The following is a 17608-nucleotide window of genomic DNA, read 5'->3' as shown; positions in this document are numbered from 1 at the left end:
TGGAGACAAGTCTGCTGGAGGACGATGTATTGAATCGGGACGCAATTTGAGTGATCCATCGTCATTAGGTGGCCCTGAACGTTACAATTCCCTATCAGTTTTTCGTCCGATTAGAAAATCTTTGACTCACAGCAGAACGGCCATAAGGTGCCGGAGGCAGCAATAGACCCATGGAGACAAGTCGGCTGGAGGACGACGTATTGAATCGGGACGCAATTTGAGTGATCCATCGTCATTAGGTGGCCCTGAATGTAACAATTCACTATCAGTTTTTCGTCCGATTCGAAAATCTTTGACTCACAGCAGAACGGCCATAAGGTGCCCGAGGCAGCAATAGACCAATGGAGACAAGTCTGCTGGAGGACGATGTATTGAATCGGGACGCAATTTGAGTGTTCCATCGTCATTAGGAGTTCCTGAATGTTATAATTTACTATCAGTTTTTCGTCAGATTCGATAATCTAGACTCACAGCAGAACGACCATAAGGTGCCCGAGGCAGCAATAGACCCATGGAGACAAGTCTGCTGGAGGACGAGGTATTGAATCGGGACGCAATTTGAGTGTTCCATCGGCATTAGGAGGCCCTGAACGTTACAATTCACTATCAGTTATTCGTCCGGTTCGAAAATCTTTGACTCACAGCAGAACGGCCATAAGGTGCCCGAGGCAGCAATAGACCCATGGAGACAAGTCTGCTGGAGGACGATGTATTGAATCGGGACGCAATTTGAGTGATCCATCGTCATTAGGAGGCCCTGAATGTTACAATTAACTATCAGTTTTTCGTCCCATTCGATAATCTAGACTCACGGGATAACGACCATAAGGTGCCCGAGGCAGCAATAGACCCATGGAGACAAGTCTGCTGGAGGACGATGTATTGAATCGGGACGCAATATGAGTGATCCATCGTCATTAGGTGGCCCTGATCGTTACAATTCACTATCAGTTTTTCGTCCGATTCTGCTGGAGGACGATGTATTGAATCGGGACGCAATTTGAGTGTTCCATCGTCATTAGGAGGCCCTGAACGTTCCAATTCACTATTAGTTTTTCGTCCGATTCGAAAATCTTTGACTCACAGCAGAACGGCCATAAGGTGCCCGAGGCAGAAATAGACCCATGGAGACAAGTCTGCTGGAGGACGATCTATTTAATCGGGACGCAATTTAAGTGTTCCATCGTCATTAGGAGGCCCTGAACGTTACAATTCACTATCAGTTTTTCGTCCGATTCGAAAATCTTTGACTCACAGCAGAACGGCCATAAGGTGCCCGAGGCAGCAATAGATCCATGGAGTCAAGTCGGTTGGAGGACCATGTATTGAATCGGGACGCTATTTGTGTGGTCCATCGGCATTAGGTAGCCCTGAAAATTACAATTCACTATCAGTTTTTCGTCCGATTCGAAAATCTTTGACTCACAGCAGAACGGCCATAAGGTGCCCGAGGCAGCAATAGACCCATGGAGACAAGTCTGCTGGAGGACGATGTATTGAATCGGGACGCAATTTGTGTGTTCCATCGTCATTAGGAGGCCGTGAACGTTTCAATTCACTATCAGTTTTTCGTCCGATTCGAAAATCTTTGACTCACAGCAGAACGGCCATAAGGTGCCCGAGGCAGCAATAGACCCATGGAGACAAGTCTGCTGGAGGACGAGTTATTGAATCGGGACGCAATTTGAGTGTTCCATCGTCATTAGGAGGCCCTGAACGTTACAATTCACTATCAGTTATTCGTCCGATTCGAAAATCTTTGACTCACAGCAGAAGGGCCATAAGGTGCCCGTGGCAGCAATAGACCCATGGAGACAAGTCTGCTGGAGGACGATGTATTGAATCGGGATGCAATTTGAGTGTTCCATCGTCATTATTAGGCTCTGAATGTTACAATTAACTATCAGTTTTTCGTCCCATTCGATAATCTAGACTCACGGTAGAACGACCATAAGGTGCCCGAGGCAGCAATAGACCCATGGAGACAAGTCTGCTGGAGGACGATGTATTGAATCGGGACGCAATTTGAGTGATCCATCGTCATTAGGTGGCCCTGATCGTTACAATTCACTATCAGTTTTTCGTCCGATTCTGCTGGAGGACGATGTATTGAATCGGGACGCAATTTGAGTGTTCCACCGTCATTAGGAGGCCCTTAACGTTACAATTCACTATTAGTTTTTCGTCCGATTCGAAAATCTTTGACTCACAGCAGAACGGCCATATGGTGCCCGAGGCAGCAATAGACCCATGGAGACAAGTCGGCTGGTAGACGATGTATTGAATCGGGACGCAATTTGTGTGTTCTATCGTCATTAGGAGGCCGTGAACGTTACAATTCACTATCAGTTTTTCGTCCGATACGAAAATCTTAGTGTCACAGCAGAACGGCCATAAGGTGCCCGAGGCAGTAATAGACCCATGGAGACAAGTCGGCTTGAGGACGAAGTATTGAATCGGGACGCAATTTGTGTGGTCCATCGTCATTAGGTAGCCCTGAATGTTACAATTCACTATCAGTTTTTCGTCCGATTCGAAAATCTTTGACTCACACAGAACGGCCATAAGGTGCCCGAGGCAGCAATAGACCCATGGAGACAAGTCGGCTGGAGGACGATGTATTGAATCGGGACGCAATTTGAGTGATCCATCGTCATTAGGTGGCCCTGAATGTTACAATTCACTATCAGTTTTTCGTCCGATTCGAAAATCTTTGACTCACAGCAGAACGGCCATAAGGTGCCCGAGGCAGCAATAGACCCATGGAGACAAGTCTGCTGGAGGACGATGTATTGAATCGGGACGCAATTTGAGTGTTCCATCGTCATTAGGAGGCCCTGAATGTTACAATTCACTATCAGTTTTTCGTCCCATTCGACAATCTAGACTCACGGGAGAACGACCATAAGGTGCCCGAGGCAGCAATAGACCCATGGAGACAAGTCTGCTGGAGGACGAGGTATTGAATCGGGACGCAATTTGAGTGTTCCATCGGCATTAGGAGGCCCTGAAAGTTACAATTCACTATCAGTTATTCGTCCGATTCGAAATCCTTTGACTCACAGCAGAACAGCCATAAGGTGCCCGAGGCAGCAATAGACCCATGGAGACAAGTCGGCTGGAGGACGATGTATTGAATCAGGACGCAATTTGAGTGATACATCGTCATTAGGTGGCCCTGAAAATTACAATTCACTATCAGTTTTTCGTCCCATTCGATAATCTAGACTCACAGCAAAACGGTCATAAGGTGCCCAAGGCAGCAATAGACCCATGGAGTCAAGTCGACTGGAGGACGATGTATTCAATCGGGACGCAATTTGAGTGATCCATCGTCATTAGGTGGCCCTGAACGTTACAATTCACTACCAGTTTTTCGTCCGATTCGAAAATCTTTGACTAACAGCAGAACGGCCATAAGGTGCCCGAGGCAGCAATAGACCCATGGAGACAAGTCGGCTGGAGGACGATGTATTGAATCGGGACGCAAATTGAGTGATCCATCTTCATTAGGTGGCCCTGAATGTTACAATTCACTATCAGTTTTTCGTCCGATTCGAAAATCTTTGACTCACAGCAGAACGGCCATAAGGTGCCCGAGGCAGCAATAGACCCATGGAGACAAGTCTGCTGGAGGACGATGTATTTAATCGGGACGCAATTTGTGTGTTCCATCGTCATTAGGAGGCCGTGAACGTTACAATTCACTATCAGTTTTTCGTCCGATTCGAAAATCTTTGACTCACAGCAGAACGGCCATAAGGTGCCCGAGGCAGCAATAGACCCATGGAGACAAGTCTGCTGGAGGACGAGTTATTGAATCGGGACGCAATTTGAGTGTTCCATCGGCATTAGGAGGCCCTGAACGTTACAATTCACTATCAGTTATTCGTCCGATTCGAAAATCTTTGACTCACAGCAGAACTGCCATAAGGTGCCCGTGGCAGCAATAGACCCATGGAGACAAGTCTGCTGGAGGACGATGTATTGAATCGGGATGCAATTTGAGTGTTCCATCGTCATTATTAGGCTCTGAATGTTACAATTAACTATCAGTTTTTCGTCCCATTCGATAATCTAGACTCACGGTAGAACGACCATAAGGTGCCCGAGGCAGCAATTGACCCATGGAGACAAGTCTGCTGGAGGACGATGTATTGAATCGGGACGCAATTTGAGTGATCCATCGTCATTAGGTGGCCCTGATCGTTACAATTCACTATCAGTTTTTCGTCCGATTCTGCTGGAGGACGATGTATTGAATCGGGACGCAATTTGAGTGTTCCATCGTCATTAGGAGGACCTGAACGTTACAATTCACTATCAGTTTTTCGTCCGATTCGAAAATCTTTGAGTCACAGCAGAACGGCCATAAGTTGCCCGAGGCAGCAATAGACACATGGAGTCAAGTCGACTGGAGGACGATGTATTGAATCGGGAGGCAATTTGTGTGGTACATCGTCATTAGGTAGCCCTGCATGTTACAATTCACTATCAATTTTTCGTCCGATTCGAAAATCTTTGACTCACAGCAGAACGGCCATAAGGTGCCCGAGGCAGCAATAGACCCATGGAGACAAGTCTGCTGGAGGACGATGTATTGAATTGGGACGCAATTTGAGTGTTCCATCGTCATTAGGAGGCTCTGAACGTCACAATTCACTATCAGTTTTTCGTCCGATTCGAAAATCTTTGACTCAAAGCAGAACGGCCATAAGGTGCCCGAGGCAGCAATAGACCCATGGAGACAAGTCTGCTGGAGGACGATGTATTGAATCGGGACGCAATTTGAGTGATCGATCGTCATTAGGTGGCCCTGAACGTTAAAATTCACTTTCAGTTTTTCGTCCGATTCGAAAATCTTTGACTCACAGCAGAACGGCCATAAGGTGCCCGAGGCAGCAATAGACCCATGGAGACAAGTCTGCTGGAGGACGAGTTATTGAATCGGGACGCAATTTGAGTGTTCCATCGGCATTAGGAGGCCCCGAACGTTACAATTCACTATCAGTTATTCGTCCGATTCGAAAATCTTTGACTCACAGCAGAACTGCCATAAGGTGCCCGTGGCAGCAATAGACCCATGGAGACAAGTCTGCTGGAGGACGATGTATTGAATCGGGATGCAATTTGAGTGTTCCATCGTCATTATTAGGCTCTGAATGTTACAATTAACTATCAGTTTTTCGTCCCATTCGATAATCTAGACTCACGGTAGAACGACCATAAGGTGCCCGAGGCAGCAATAGACCCATGGAGACAAGTCTGCTGGAGGACGATGTATTGAATCGGGACGCAATTTGAGTGATCCATCGTCATTAGGTGGCCCTGATCGTTACAATTCACTATCAGTTTTTCGTCCGATTCTGCTGGAGGACGATGTATTGAATCGGGACGCAATTTGAGTGTTCCATCGTCATTAGGAGGACCTGAACGTTACAATTCACTATCAGTTTTTCGTCCGATTCGAAAATCTTTGAGTCACAGCAGAACGGCCATAAGGTGCCCGAGGCAGCAATAGACACATGGAGTCAAGTCGACTGGAGGACGATGTATTGAATCGGGAGGCAATTTGTGTGGTCCATCGTCATTAGGTAGCCCTGCATGTTACAATTCACTATCAATTTTTCGTCCGATTCGAAAATCTTTGACTCACAGCAGAACGGCCATAAGGTGCCCGAGGCAGCAATAGACCCATGGAGACAAGTCTGCTGGAGGACGATGTATTGAATTGGGACGCAATTTGAGTGTTCCATCGTCATTAGGAGGCTCTGAACGTCACAATTCACTATCAGTTTTTCGTCCGATTCGAAAATCTTTGACTCACAGCAGAACGGCCATAAGGTGCCCGAGGCAGCAATAGACCCATGGAGACAAGTCTGCTGGAGGACGATGTATTGAATCGGGACGCAATTTGAGTGATCGATCGTCATTAGGTGGCCCTGAACGTTAAAATTCACTTTCAGTTTTTCGTCCGATTCGAAAATCTTTGACTCACAGCAGAACGGCCATAAGGTGCCCGAGGCAGCAATAGACCTATGGAGAAAAGTCGGCTGGAGGACGATGTATTGAATCGGGACGCAAGTTGAGTGATCCATCGTCATTAGGTTGCCCTGAACGTTACAATTCACTATCAGATTTTCGTCATATTCGAAAATTTTTGTCTTACAGCAGAACGGCCATAAGGTGCCCGAGGCAGCAATAGACCCATGAAGACAAGTCTGCTGGAGGACGATGTAGTGAATCGAGACGCAATTTGAGTGTTCCATCGTCATTAGGAGGGCCTGAACGTTACAATTCACTATCAGTTTTTCGTCCGATTCGAAAATCTTTGACTCACAGCAGAACGGCCATAAGGTGCACGAGGCACCAATAGACCCATGGAGACAAGTCGGCTGGAGGACGATATATTGAATCGGGACGCAATTTGAGTGATCCATCGTCATTAGGTGGCCCTGAATGTTACAATTCACTATCAGTTTTTCGTCCGATTCGAAAATCTTTGACTCAAAGCAGAACGGCCATAAGGTGCCCGAGGCAGCAATAGACCCATGGAGACAAGTCTGCTGGGGGACGATGTATAGAATCTTGACGCAATTTGAGTGATCCATCGACATTAGGAGGCTCTGAACATTACAATTCACTATCAGTTTTTCTTCCGAATCGAAAATCTTTGACTCACAGCAGAACGGCCATAAGGTACCCGAGGCAGCAATTGACCCATGGAGACAAGTCTGCTGGAGGACGATGTATTGAATCGGGACGCAATTTGAGTGATCCATCGTCATTAGGTGGCCCTGAACGTTACAATTCACTATCAGTTTTTCGTCCCATTCGATAAACTAGACTCACAGCAGAACGGCCATAAATGCCCGAGGCAGCTATAGACCCATGGAGTCAATGTGGCTGGAGGACGATGTATTGAATCGGGACGCAATTTGAGTGATCCATCGTCAGTAGGTGGCCCTGAACGTTACAATTCACTATCAGTTTTTCGTCCGATTCGAAAATCTTTGAGTCACAGCAGAACGGCCATAAGGTGCCCGAGGCAGCAATAGACCCATGGAGACAAGTCTGCTGGAGGACGATGTATTGAATCGGGACGCAATTTGTGTTATCCATCATCATTAGGTGGCCCTGAATGTTACAATTCACTATCAGTTTTTCGTCCGATTCCAAAATCTTAGAGTCACAGCAGAACGGGCATAAGGTGCCCGAGGCAGCAATAGACCCATGGAGACAAGTCTGCTGGAGGACGATGTATTGAATCGGGACGCAATTTGAGTGATCCATCGTCATTAGGTGGCCCTGAGCGTTACAATTCACTATCAGTTTTTCGTCCGATTCGAAAATCTTTGACTCACAGCAGAACGGCCATAAGATGCCCGAGGCAGCAATAGTCCCATGGAGACAAGTCTGCTGGAGGACGATGTATTGAATCGGGACGCAATTTGAGTGTTCCATCGTCATTAGGTGGCCCTGAACGTTACAATTCACTATCAGTTTTTCGTCCGATTCGAAAATCTTTGACTCACAGCAGAACGGCCATAAGATGCCCGAGGCAGCAATAGACCCATGGAGACAAGTCTGCTGAAGGACGAGGTATTGAATCGGGACGCAATTTGAGTGTTCCATCGGCATTAGGAGGCCCTGAACGTTACAATTCACTATCAGTTTTTTGTCCGATTCGAAAATCTTTGACTCACAGCAGAACGGCCATAAGGTGCCCGAGGCAGCAATAGACCCATGGAGACAAGTCTGCTGGAGGACGATGTATTGAATCGGGACGCAATTTGAGTGTTCCATCGTCATTAGGTGGCCCTGAACGTTACAATTCACTATCAGTTTTTCGTCCCATTCGATAATCTAGACTCACAGCAGAAAAGCCATAAGGTGCCCGAGGCAGCAATAGACCCATGGAATCAAGTCGGCTGGAGGACGATGTTTTGAATCGGGACGCAATTTGAGTGATCCATCGTCATTAGGTGGCCCTGAACGTTGCAATTCAGTATCCATCGTCATTAGGTGGCCCTGAACGTTGCAATTCACTATCAGTTTTTCGTCCGATTCGAAAATCTTTGACTCACAGCAGAACGGCCATAAGGTGCCCGAGGCAGCAATAGCCCCATGGAGACAAGTCGGCTGGTGGACGATGTATTGAATCGGGACACAATTTGAGTGATCCATCGTCATTAGGTGGCTCTGAAGGTTACAATTCACTATCAGTTTTTCGTCCGATTCGAAAATGTTTGACTCACAGCAGAATGGCCATAAGGTGTCCGAGGCAGCAATAGACCCATGGAGACAAGTCTGCTGGAGGACGATGTATTGAATCGGGACGCAATTTGAGTGATCCATCGTCATTAGGTGGCCCTGAACGTTACAATTCTCTATCAGTTTTTCGTCCCATTCGATAAACTAGACTCACAGCAGAACGGCCATAAATGCCCGAGGCAGCAATAGACCCATGGAGTCAAGTCGGCTGGAGGACGATGTATTGAATCGGGACGCAATTTGAGTGATCCATCGTCATTAAGTGGCCCTGAACGTTACAATTCACTATCAGTTTTTCGTCCGATTCGTAAATCTTTGACTCACAGCAAAACGGCCATAAGGTGCCCGAGGCAGCAATAGACCCATGGAGACAAGTCGGCTGGATGACGATGTATTGAATCGGGACGCAATTTGAGTGATCCATCGTCATTAGGTGGCCCTGAAAGTTACAATTCACTATCAGTTTTTCGTCCGATTCGAAAATCTTTGACTCACAGCAGAACGGCCATATGGTGCACGATGCAGTAATAGACCCATGGAGACAAGTCTGCTCGAGGACGATGTATTGAATCGGGACGCAATTTGAGTGATCCACCGTCGTTAGGTGGCCCTGAACGTTACAATTCACTATCAGTTTTTCGTCCGATTCCAAAATCTTAGAGTCACAGCAGAACGGGTATAAGGTGCCCGAGGCAGCAATAGCCCCATGGATTCAAGTCGGCTGGAGGACGATGTATTGAATCGGGACGCAATTTGCGTGGTCCATCGTCATTAGGTGGCCCTGTATGTTACAATTCACTATCAGTTTTTCGTCCGATTCGAAAATCTTTGACTCACAGCAGAACGGCCATAAGGTGCCCGAGGCAGCAATAGACCCATGGAGACAAGTCTGCTGGAGGACGATGTATTGAATCGGGACGCAATTTGAGTGATCCATCGTCATTAGGTGTTCCTGAACGTTACTATTCACTATCAGTTTTTCGTCCGATTCGAAATTCTTTGACTCACAGCAGAACGGCCATAAGATGCCCCGAGGCAGCAATAGACCCATGGAGACAAGTCTGCTGGAGGACGATGTATTGAATCGGGACGCAATTTGAGAGTTCCATCGTAATTAGGAGGCTCTGAACGTTACAGTTCACTATCAGTTTTTCGTCCGATTCGAAAATGTTTGACTCACAGCAGAACGGCCATAAGGTGCCCGAGGCAGCAAATGACCCATGGAGACAAGTCGGCTGGAGGACGATGTATTGAATCGGGACGCAATTTGAGTGATCCATCGTCATTAGGTGGCCCTGAAAGTTACAATTCACTATCAGTTTTTCGTCCGATTCGAAAATCTTTGACTCACAGCAGAACGGCCATAAGGTGCCCGAGGCAGCAATAGACCCACGGGGACAAGTCTGCTGGAGGACGATGTATTGAATCGGGACGCAATTTGAGTGATCCATCGTCATTAGGTGGCCCTGAACGTTGCAATTCACTATCAGTTTTTCGTCCGATTCGAAAATCTTTGAATCACAGCAGAACGGCCATAAGGTGCCCGAGGCAGCAATAGCCCCATGGAGACAAGTCGGCTGGTGGACGATGTATTGAATCGGGACACAATTTGAGTGATCCATCGTCATTAGGTGGCCCTGAATGTTACAATTCACTATCAGTTATTCGTCCGATTCGAAAATGTTTGACTCACAGCAGGTGTCCGAGGCAGCAATAGACCCATGGAGACAAGTCTGCTGGAGGACGATGTATTGAATCGGGACGCAATTTGAGTGTTCCATCGTCATTATTTGGCCCTGAACGTTACAATTCACTATCAGGTTTTCATCCCATTCGATAAACTAGACTCACAGCAGAACGGCCATAAGATGCCCGAGGCAGCAATAGACCCGTGCAGTCAAGTCGGCTGGAGGACGATGTATTGAATCGGGACGCAATTTGCGTGGTCCATCGTCATTAGGTGGCCCTGAATGTTACCACTCACTATCAGTTTTTCTTCCGATTCGAAAATCTTTGACTCACAGCAGAACGGCCATAAGGTGCCCGAGGCAGCAATAGAACCATGGAGACAAGTCTGCTGAAGGACGAGGTATTGAATCGGGACGCAATTTGAGTGTTCCATCGGCATTAGGAGGCCCTGAACGTTACAATTCACTATCAGTTTTTTGTCGGATTCGAAAATCTTTGACTCACAGCAGAACGGCCATAAGGTGCCCGAGGCAGCAATAGACCCATGGATTCAAGTCGGCTGGAGGACGATGTATTGAATCGGGACGCATTTTGCGTGGTCCATCGTCATTAGGTGGCCCTGTATGTTACAATTCACTATCAGTTTTTCGTCCGATTCGAAAATGTTTGACTCACAGCAGAACGGCCATAAGGTGCCCGAGGCAGCAATAGCCCCATGGAGACAAGTCGGCTGGTGGACGATGTATTGAATCGGGACACAATTTGAGTGATCCATCGTCATTAGGTGGCCCTGAATGTTACAATTCACTATCAGTTTTTAGCCCGATTCGAAAATGTTTGACTCACAGCAGGTGTCCGAGGCAGCAATAGACGCATGGAGACAAGTCTGCTGCAGGACGATGTATTGAATCGGGACGCAATTTGCGTGGTCCATCGTCATTAGGTGGCCCTGAATGTTACCACTCACTATCAGTTTTTCGTCCGATTCGAAAATCTTTGACTCACAGCAGAACGGCCATAAGGTGCCCGAGGCAGCAATAGACCCATGGAGACAAGTCTGCTGGAGGACGATGTATTGAATCGGGACGCAATTTGAGTGATCCATCGTCATTAGGTGGCCCTGAACGTTACAATTCACTATCAGTTTTTCGTCCGATTCGAAATTCTTTGACTCACAGCAGAACGGCCATAAGGTGCCCCGAGGCAGCAATAGACCCATGGAGACAAGTCTGCTGGAGGACGATGTATTGAATCGGGACGCAATTTGAGTGTTCCATCGTAATTAGGAGGCCCTGAACGTTACAGTTCACTATCAGTTTTCGTCCGATTCGAAAATGTTTGACTCACAGCAGAACGGACATAAGGTGCCCGAGGCAGCAATAGACCCATGGAGACAAGTCGGCTGGAGGACGATGTATTGAATCGGGACGCAATTTGAGTGATCCATCGTCATTAAGTGGCCCTGAAAGTTACAATTCACTATCAGTTTTTCGTCCGATTCGAAAATCTTTGACTCACAGCAGAACGGCCATAAGGTGCCCGAGGCAGCAATAGACCCATGGGGACAAGTCTGCTGGAGGACGATGTATTGAATCGGGACGCAATTGGCTGATCCATCGTCATTAGGTGGCCCTGAACGTTACAATTCACTATCAGTCTTTCGTCCCATTCGATAATCTAGACTCACAGCAGAAAGGCCATAAGGTGCCCGAGGCAGCAATAGACCCATGGAGTCAAGTCGGCTGGAGGACGATGTATTGAATCGGGACGCAATTTGAGTGATCCATCGTCATTAAGTGGCCCTGAAAGTTACAATTCACTATCAGTTTTTCGTCCGATTCGAAAATCTTTGACTCACAGCAGAACGGCCATAAGGTACCCGAGGCAGCAATAGACCCATGGAGACAAGTCTGCCGGAGGACGATGTTTTGAATCGGGACGCAATTGGCTGATCCATCGTCATTAGGTGGCCCTGAACGTTACAATTCACTATCAGTCTTTCGTCCCATTCGATAATCTAGACTCACAGCAGAAAGGCCATAAGGTGCCCGAGGCAGCAATAGACCCATGGAGTCAAGTCGGCTGGAGGACGATGTATTGAATCGGGACGCAATTTGAGTGATCCATCGTCATTAAGTGGCCCTGAAAGTTACAATTCACTATCAGTTTTTCGTCCGATTCGAAAATCTTTGACTCACAGCAGAACGGCCATAAGGTACCCGAGGCAGCAATAGACCCATGGAGACAAGTCTGCCGGAGGACGATGTATTGAATCGGGACGCAATTTGAGTGATCCATCGTCATTAGGTGGCCCTGAATGTTACAATTCACTATCAGTTTTTCGTCCGATTCGAAAATGTTTGACCCACAGCAGAACGGCCATAAGGTGCCCGAGGCAGCAATAGACCCATGGAGACAAGTCTCTGGAGGACGATGTATTAAATCGGGACGCAATTTGAGTGATCCATCGTCATTAGGTGGCCCTGAACGTTACAATTCACTATCAGTTTTTCGTCCCATTCGATAAACTAGACTCACAGCAGAACGGCCATAAGATGCCCGAGGCAGCAATGGACCCATGGAGTCAAGTCAGCTGGAGGACGATGTATTAAATCGGGACGCAATTTGAGTGATCCATCGTCATTAGGTGGCCCTGAATGTTAGAATTAACTATCAGTTTTTCGTCCCACTCGATAATCTAGACTCACGGAAGAACGACCATAAGGTGCCCGAGGCAGCAATAGACCATGGAGACAAGTCTGCTGAAGGACGAGGTATTGAATCAGGACGCAATTTGAGTGTTCCATCGGCATTAGGTGGCCCTGAACGTTACAATTCACTATCAGTTTTTTGTCCGATTCGAAAATATTTGACTCACAGCAGAACGGCCATAAGGTGCCCGAGGCAGCAATAGGCCCATGGAGACAAGTCTGCTGGAGGACGATGTATTGAATCGGGACGCAATTTGAGTGTTCCATCGTCATTAGGAGGCCCTGAACGTTACAATTCACTATCAGTTTTCCGTCCGATTCGAAAATCTTTGACTCACAGCAGAACGGCCGTAAGGTGCCCTAGGCAGCAATAGACCCATGGAGCCAAGTCGGCTGGAGGACGATGTATTGAATCGGGACGCAATTTGAGTGATCCATCGTCATTAGGTGGCCCTGAAAGTTACAATTCATTATCAGTTTTTCGTCCGATTCGAAAATCTTTGACTCACAGCAGAACGGCCATAAGGTGCCCGAGGCAGCAATAGACCCATGGGGACAAGTCTGCTGGAGGACGATGTATTGAATCGGGACGCAATTTGAGTGATCCATCGTCATTAGGTGGCCCTGAACGTTACAATTCACTATCAGTTTTTTGTCCAATTCGAAAATCTTTGACTCACAGCAGAACGGCCATAAGATGCCCGAGGCAGCAATAGACGCAGGGAGACAAGTCTGCTGGAGGACGATGTATTGAATCGGGACGCAATTTGAGTGTTCCATCGTCATTAGGTGGCCCTGAATGTTAGAATTCACTATCAGTTTTCCGTCCGATTCGAAAACCTTTGACTCACAGCAGAACGGCCATAAGGTGCCCGAGGCAGTAATAGACCCATGGGGACAAGTCTGCTGGAGGACGATGTATTGAATCGGGACGCATCGTCATTAGGTGGCCCTGAACGTTACAATTCACTATCAGTTTTTCGTCCCATTCGATAATCTATACTCACAGCAGAAAGGCCATAAGGTACCCGAGGCAGCAATAAACCCATGGAGTCAAGTCGGCTTGAGGACGATGTATTGAATCGGGACGCAATTTGAGTGATCCATCGTCATTAGGTGGCCCTGAATGTTACAATTCACTATCAGTTTTTCGTCCGATTCGAAAATGTTTGACTCACACCAGAACGGCCATAAGGTGCCCGAGGCAGCAATAGACCCATGGAGAGAAGTCTGCTGGAGGACGATGTATTGAATCGGGACGCAATTTGAGTGTTCCATCGTCATTATTTGGCCCTGAACGTTACAATTCACTATCAGTTTTTCGTCCCATTCGATAAACTAGACTCACAGCAGAACGGCCATAAGATGCCCGAGGCAGCAATAGACCCATGCAGTCAAGTCGGCTGGAGGACGATGTATTGAATCAGGACGCAATTTGCGTGGTCCATCGTCATTTGGTGGCCCTGAATGTTACAATTCACTATCAGTTTTTCGTCCGATTCGAAAATCTTTGACTCACAGCAGAACGGCCATAAGGTGCCCGAGGCAGCAATAGACCCATGGAGACAAGTCTGCTGGAGGACGAGGTATTGAATCGGGACGCAATTTGAGTGATCCATCGTCATTAGGTGGCCCTGAACGTTACAATTCACTATCAGTTTTTCGTCCGATTCGAAAATCTTTGACTCACAGCCGAACGGCCATAAGGTGCCCCGAGGCAGCAATAGACCCATGGAGACAAGTCTGCTGGAGGACGATGTATTGAATCGGGACGCAATTTGAGTGATCCATCGTCATTAGGTGGCCCTGGACGTTACAATTCACTATCAGTTTTTCGTCCCATTCGATAATCTATACTCACAGCAGAAAGGCCATAAGGTGCCCGAGGCAGCAATAGACGCATGGAGTCAAGTCGGCTTGAGGACGATGTATTGAATCGGGACGCAATTTGAGTGATCCATCGTCATTAGGTGGCCCTGAATGTTACAATTCACTATCAGTTTTTCGTCCGATTCGAAAATGTTTGACTCACAGCAGAACGGCCATAAGGTGCCCGAGGCAGCAATAGACCCATGGAGACAAGTCTGCTGGAGGACGATGTATTGAATCGGGACGCAATTTGAGTGTTCCATCGTCATTATTTGGCCCTGAACGTTACAATTCACTATCAGTTTTTCGTCCCATTCGATAAACTAGACTCACAGCAGAACGGCCATAAGATGCGCGAGGCAGCAATAGACCCATGCTGTCAAGTCGGCTGGAGGACGATGTATTGAATCGGGACGCAATTTGCGTGGTCCATCGTCATTAGGTGGCCCTGAATGTTACAATTCACTATCAGTTTTTCGTCCGATTCGAAATTCTTTGACTCACAGCAGAACGGCCATAAGGTGCCCCGAGGCAGCAATAGACCCATGGAGACAAGTCTGCTGGAGGACGATGTATTGAATCGGGACGCAATTTGAGTGTTCCATCGTAATTAGGAGGCCCTGAACGTTACAGTTCACTATCAGTTTTTCGTCCGATTCGAAAATGTTTGACTCACAGCAGAACGGCCATAAGGTGCCCGAGGCAGAAATAGACCCATGGAGAGAAGTCGGCTGGAGGACGATGTATTGAATCGGGACGCAATTTGAGTGATCCATCGTCATTAGGTGGCCCTGAAAGTTACAATTCACTATCAGTTTTTCGTCCGATTCGAAAATCTTTGACTCACAGCAGAACGGCCATAAGGTGCCCGAGGCAGCAATAGACCCATGGAGTCAAGTCGGCTGGAGGACGATGTATTGAATCGGGACGCAATTTGAGTGATCCATCGTCATTAAGTGGCCCTGAAAGTTACAATTCACTATCAGTTTTTCGTCCGATTCGAAAATCTTTGACTCACAGCAGAACGGCCATAAGGTGCCCGAGGCAGCAATAGACCCATGGGGACAAGTCTGCTGGAGGCCGATGTATTGAATCGGGACGCAATTGGCTGATCCATCGTCATTAGGTGGCCCTGAACGTTACAATTCACTATCAGTTTTTCGTCCCATTCGATAATCTAGACTCACAGCAGAAAGGCCATAAGGTGCCCGAGGAAGCAATAGACCCATGGAGACAAGTCTGCTGGAGGACGATGTATTAAATCGGGACGCAATTTGAGTGATCCATCGTCATTAGGTGGCCCTGAACGTTACAATTCACTATCAGTTTTTCGTCCCATTCGATAAACTAGACTCACAGCAGAACGGCCATAAGATGCCCGAGGCAGCAATGGACCCATGGAGTCAAGTCGGCTTGAGGACGGTGTATTGAATCGGGACGCCATTTGAGTGATCCATCGTCATTAGGTGGACCTGAATGTTACAATTCACTATCAGTTTTTCGTCCGATTCGAAAATGTTTGACTCACAGCAGAACGGCCATAAGGTGCCCGAGGAAGCAATAGACCCATGGAGACAAGTCTGCTGGAGGACGATGTATTAAATCGGGACGCAATTTGAGTGATCCATCGTCATTAGGTGGCCCTGAACGTTACAATTCACTATCAGTTTTTCGTCCCATTCGATAAACTAGACTCACAGCAGAACGGCCATAAGATGCCCGAGGCAGCAATGGACCCATGGAGTCAAGTCAGCTGGAGGACGATGTATTGAATCGGGACGCAATTTGTGTGGTCCATCGTCATTAGGTGGCCCTGAATGTTACAATTCACTATCAGTTTTTCGTCCGATTCGAAAATCTTTGACTCACAGCAGAACGGCCATAAGGTGCCCGAGGCAGCAATAGCCCCATGGAGACAAGTCGGCTGGAGGACGATGTATTGAATCGGGACGCAATTTGAGTGTTCCATCGTCATTAGGAAGCCCTGAATGTTGCAATTAACTATCAGTTTTTCATCCCATTCGATAATCTAGACTCACGGGAGAACGACTATAAGTGCCCGAGGCAGCAATAGACCCATGGAGACAAGTCTGCTGGAGGACGATGTATTGAATCGGGACGCAATTTGAGTGATCCATCGTCATTAGGTGGCCCTGAACGTTACAATTCACTATCAGTTTTTCGTCCCATTCGATAAACTAGACTCACAGCAGAACGGCCATAAATGCCCGAGGCAGCAATAGACCCATGGAGTCAAGTCGGCTGGAGGACGATGTATTGAATCGGGACGCAATTTGAGTGATCCATCGTCACTAGGTGGCCCTGATCGTTACAATTCACTATCAGTTTTTCGTCCGATTCGTAAATCTTTGACTCACAGCAGAACGGCCATAAGGTCCCCGAGGCAGCAATAGACCCATGGAGACAAGTCTGCTGGAGGACGATGTATTGAATCGGGACGCAATTTGAGTGTTCCATCGTAATTAGGAGGCCCTGAACGTTACAGTTCACTATCAGTTTTTCGTCCGATTCGAAAATGTTTGACTCACAGCAGAACGGCCATAAGGTGCCCGAGGCAGCGATAGACCCGTGGAGACAAGTCTGCTGGAGGACGATGTATTGAATCGGGACGCAATTTGAGTGATCCATCGTCATTAGGTGGCCCTGAAAGTTACAATTCACTATCAGTTTTTCGTCCGATTCGAAAATCTTTGACTCACAGCAGAACGGCCATAAGGTGCCCGATGCAGTAATAGACCCATGGAGACAAGTCTGCTGGAGGACGATGTATTGAATCGGGACGCAATTTGAGTGATCCATCGTCATTAGGTGGCCCTGAACGTTACAATTCACTATCAGTTTTTCGTCCGATTCCAAAATCTTAGAGTCACAGCAGAACGGCCATAAGGTGCCCGAGGCAGCAATAGACCCATGGAGACAAGTTTGCTGGAGGACGATGTATTGAATCGGGACGCAATTTGAGTGATCCATCGTCATTAGGTGGCCCTGAACGTTACAATTCACTATCAGTTTTTCGTCCGATTCGAAAATCTTTGACTCACAGC

This window comes from Schistocerca cancellata, unplaced genomic scaffold, assembly GCF_023864275.1.
Source record: "Schistocerca cancellata isolate TAMUIC-IGC-003103 unplaced genomic scaffold, iqSchCanc2.1 HiC_scaffold_1093, whole genome shotgun sequence".
Classification (NCBI taxonomy): Eukaryota; Metazoa; Arthropoda; class Insecta; order Orthoptera; family Acrididae; genus Schistocerca; species Schistocerca cancellata.
The sequence above is the reverse complement of the archived record's forward strand: the minus strand, read 5'-3'. Positions refer to the sequence as shown.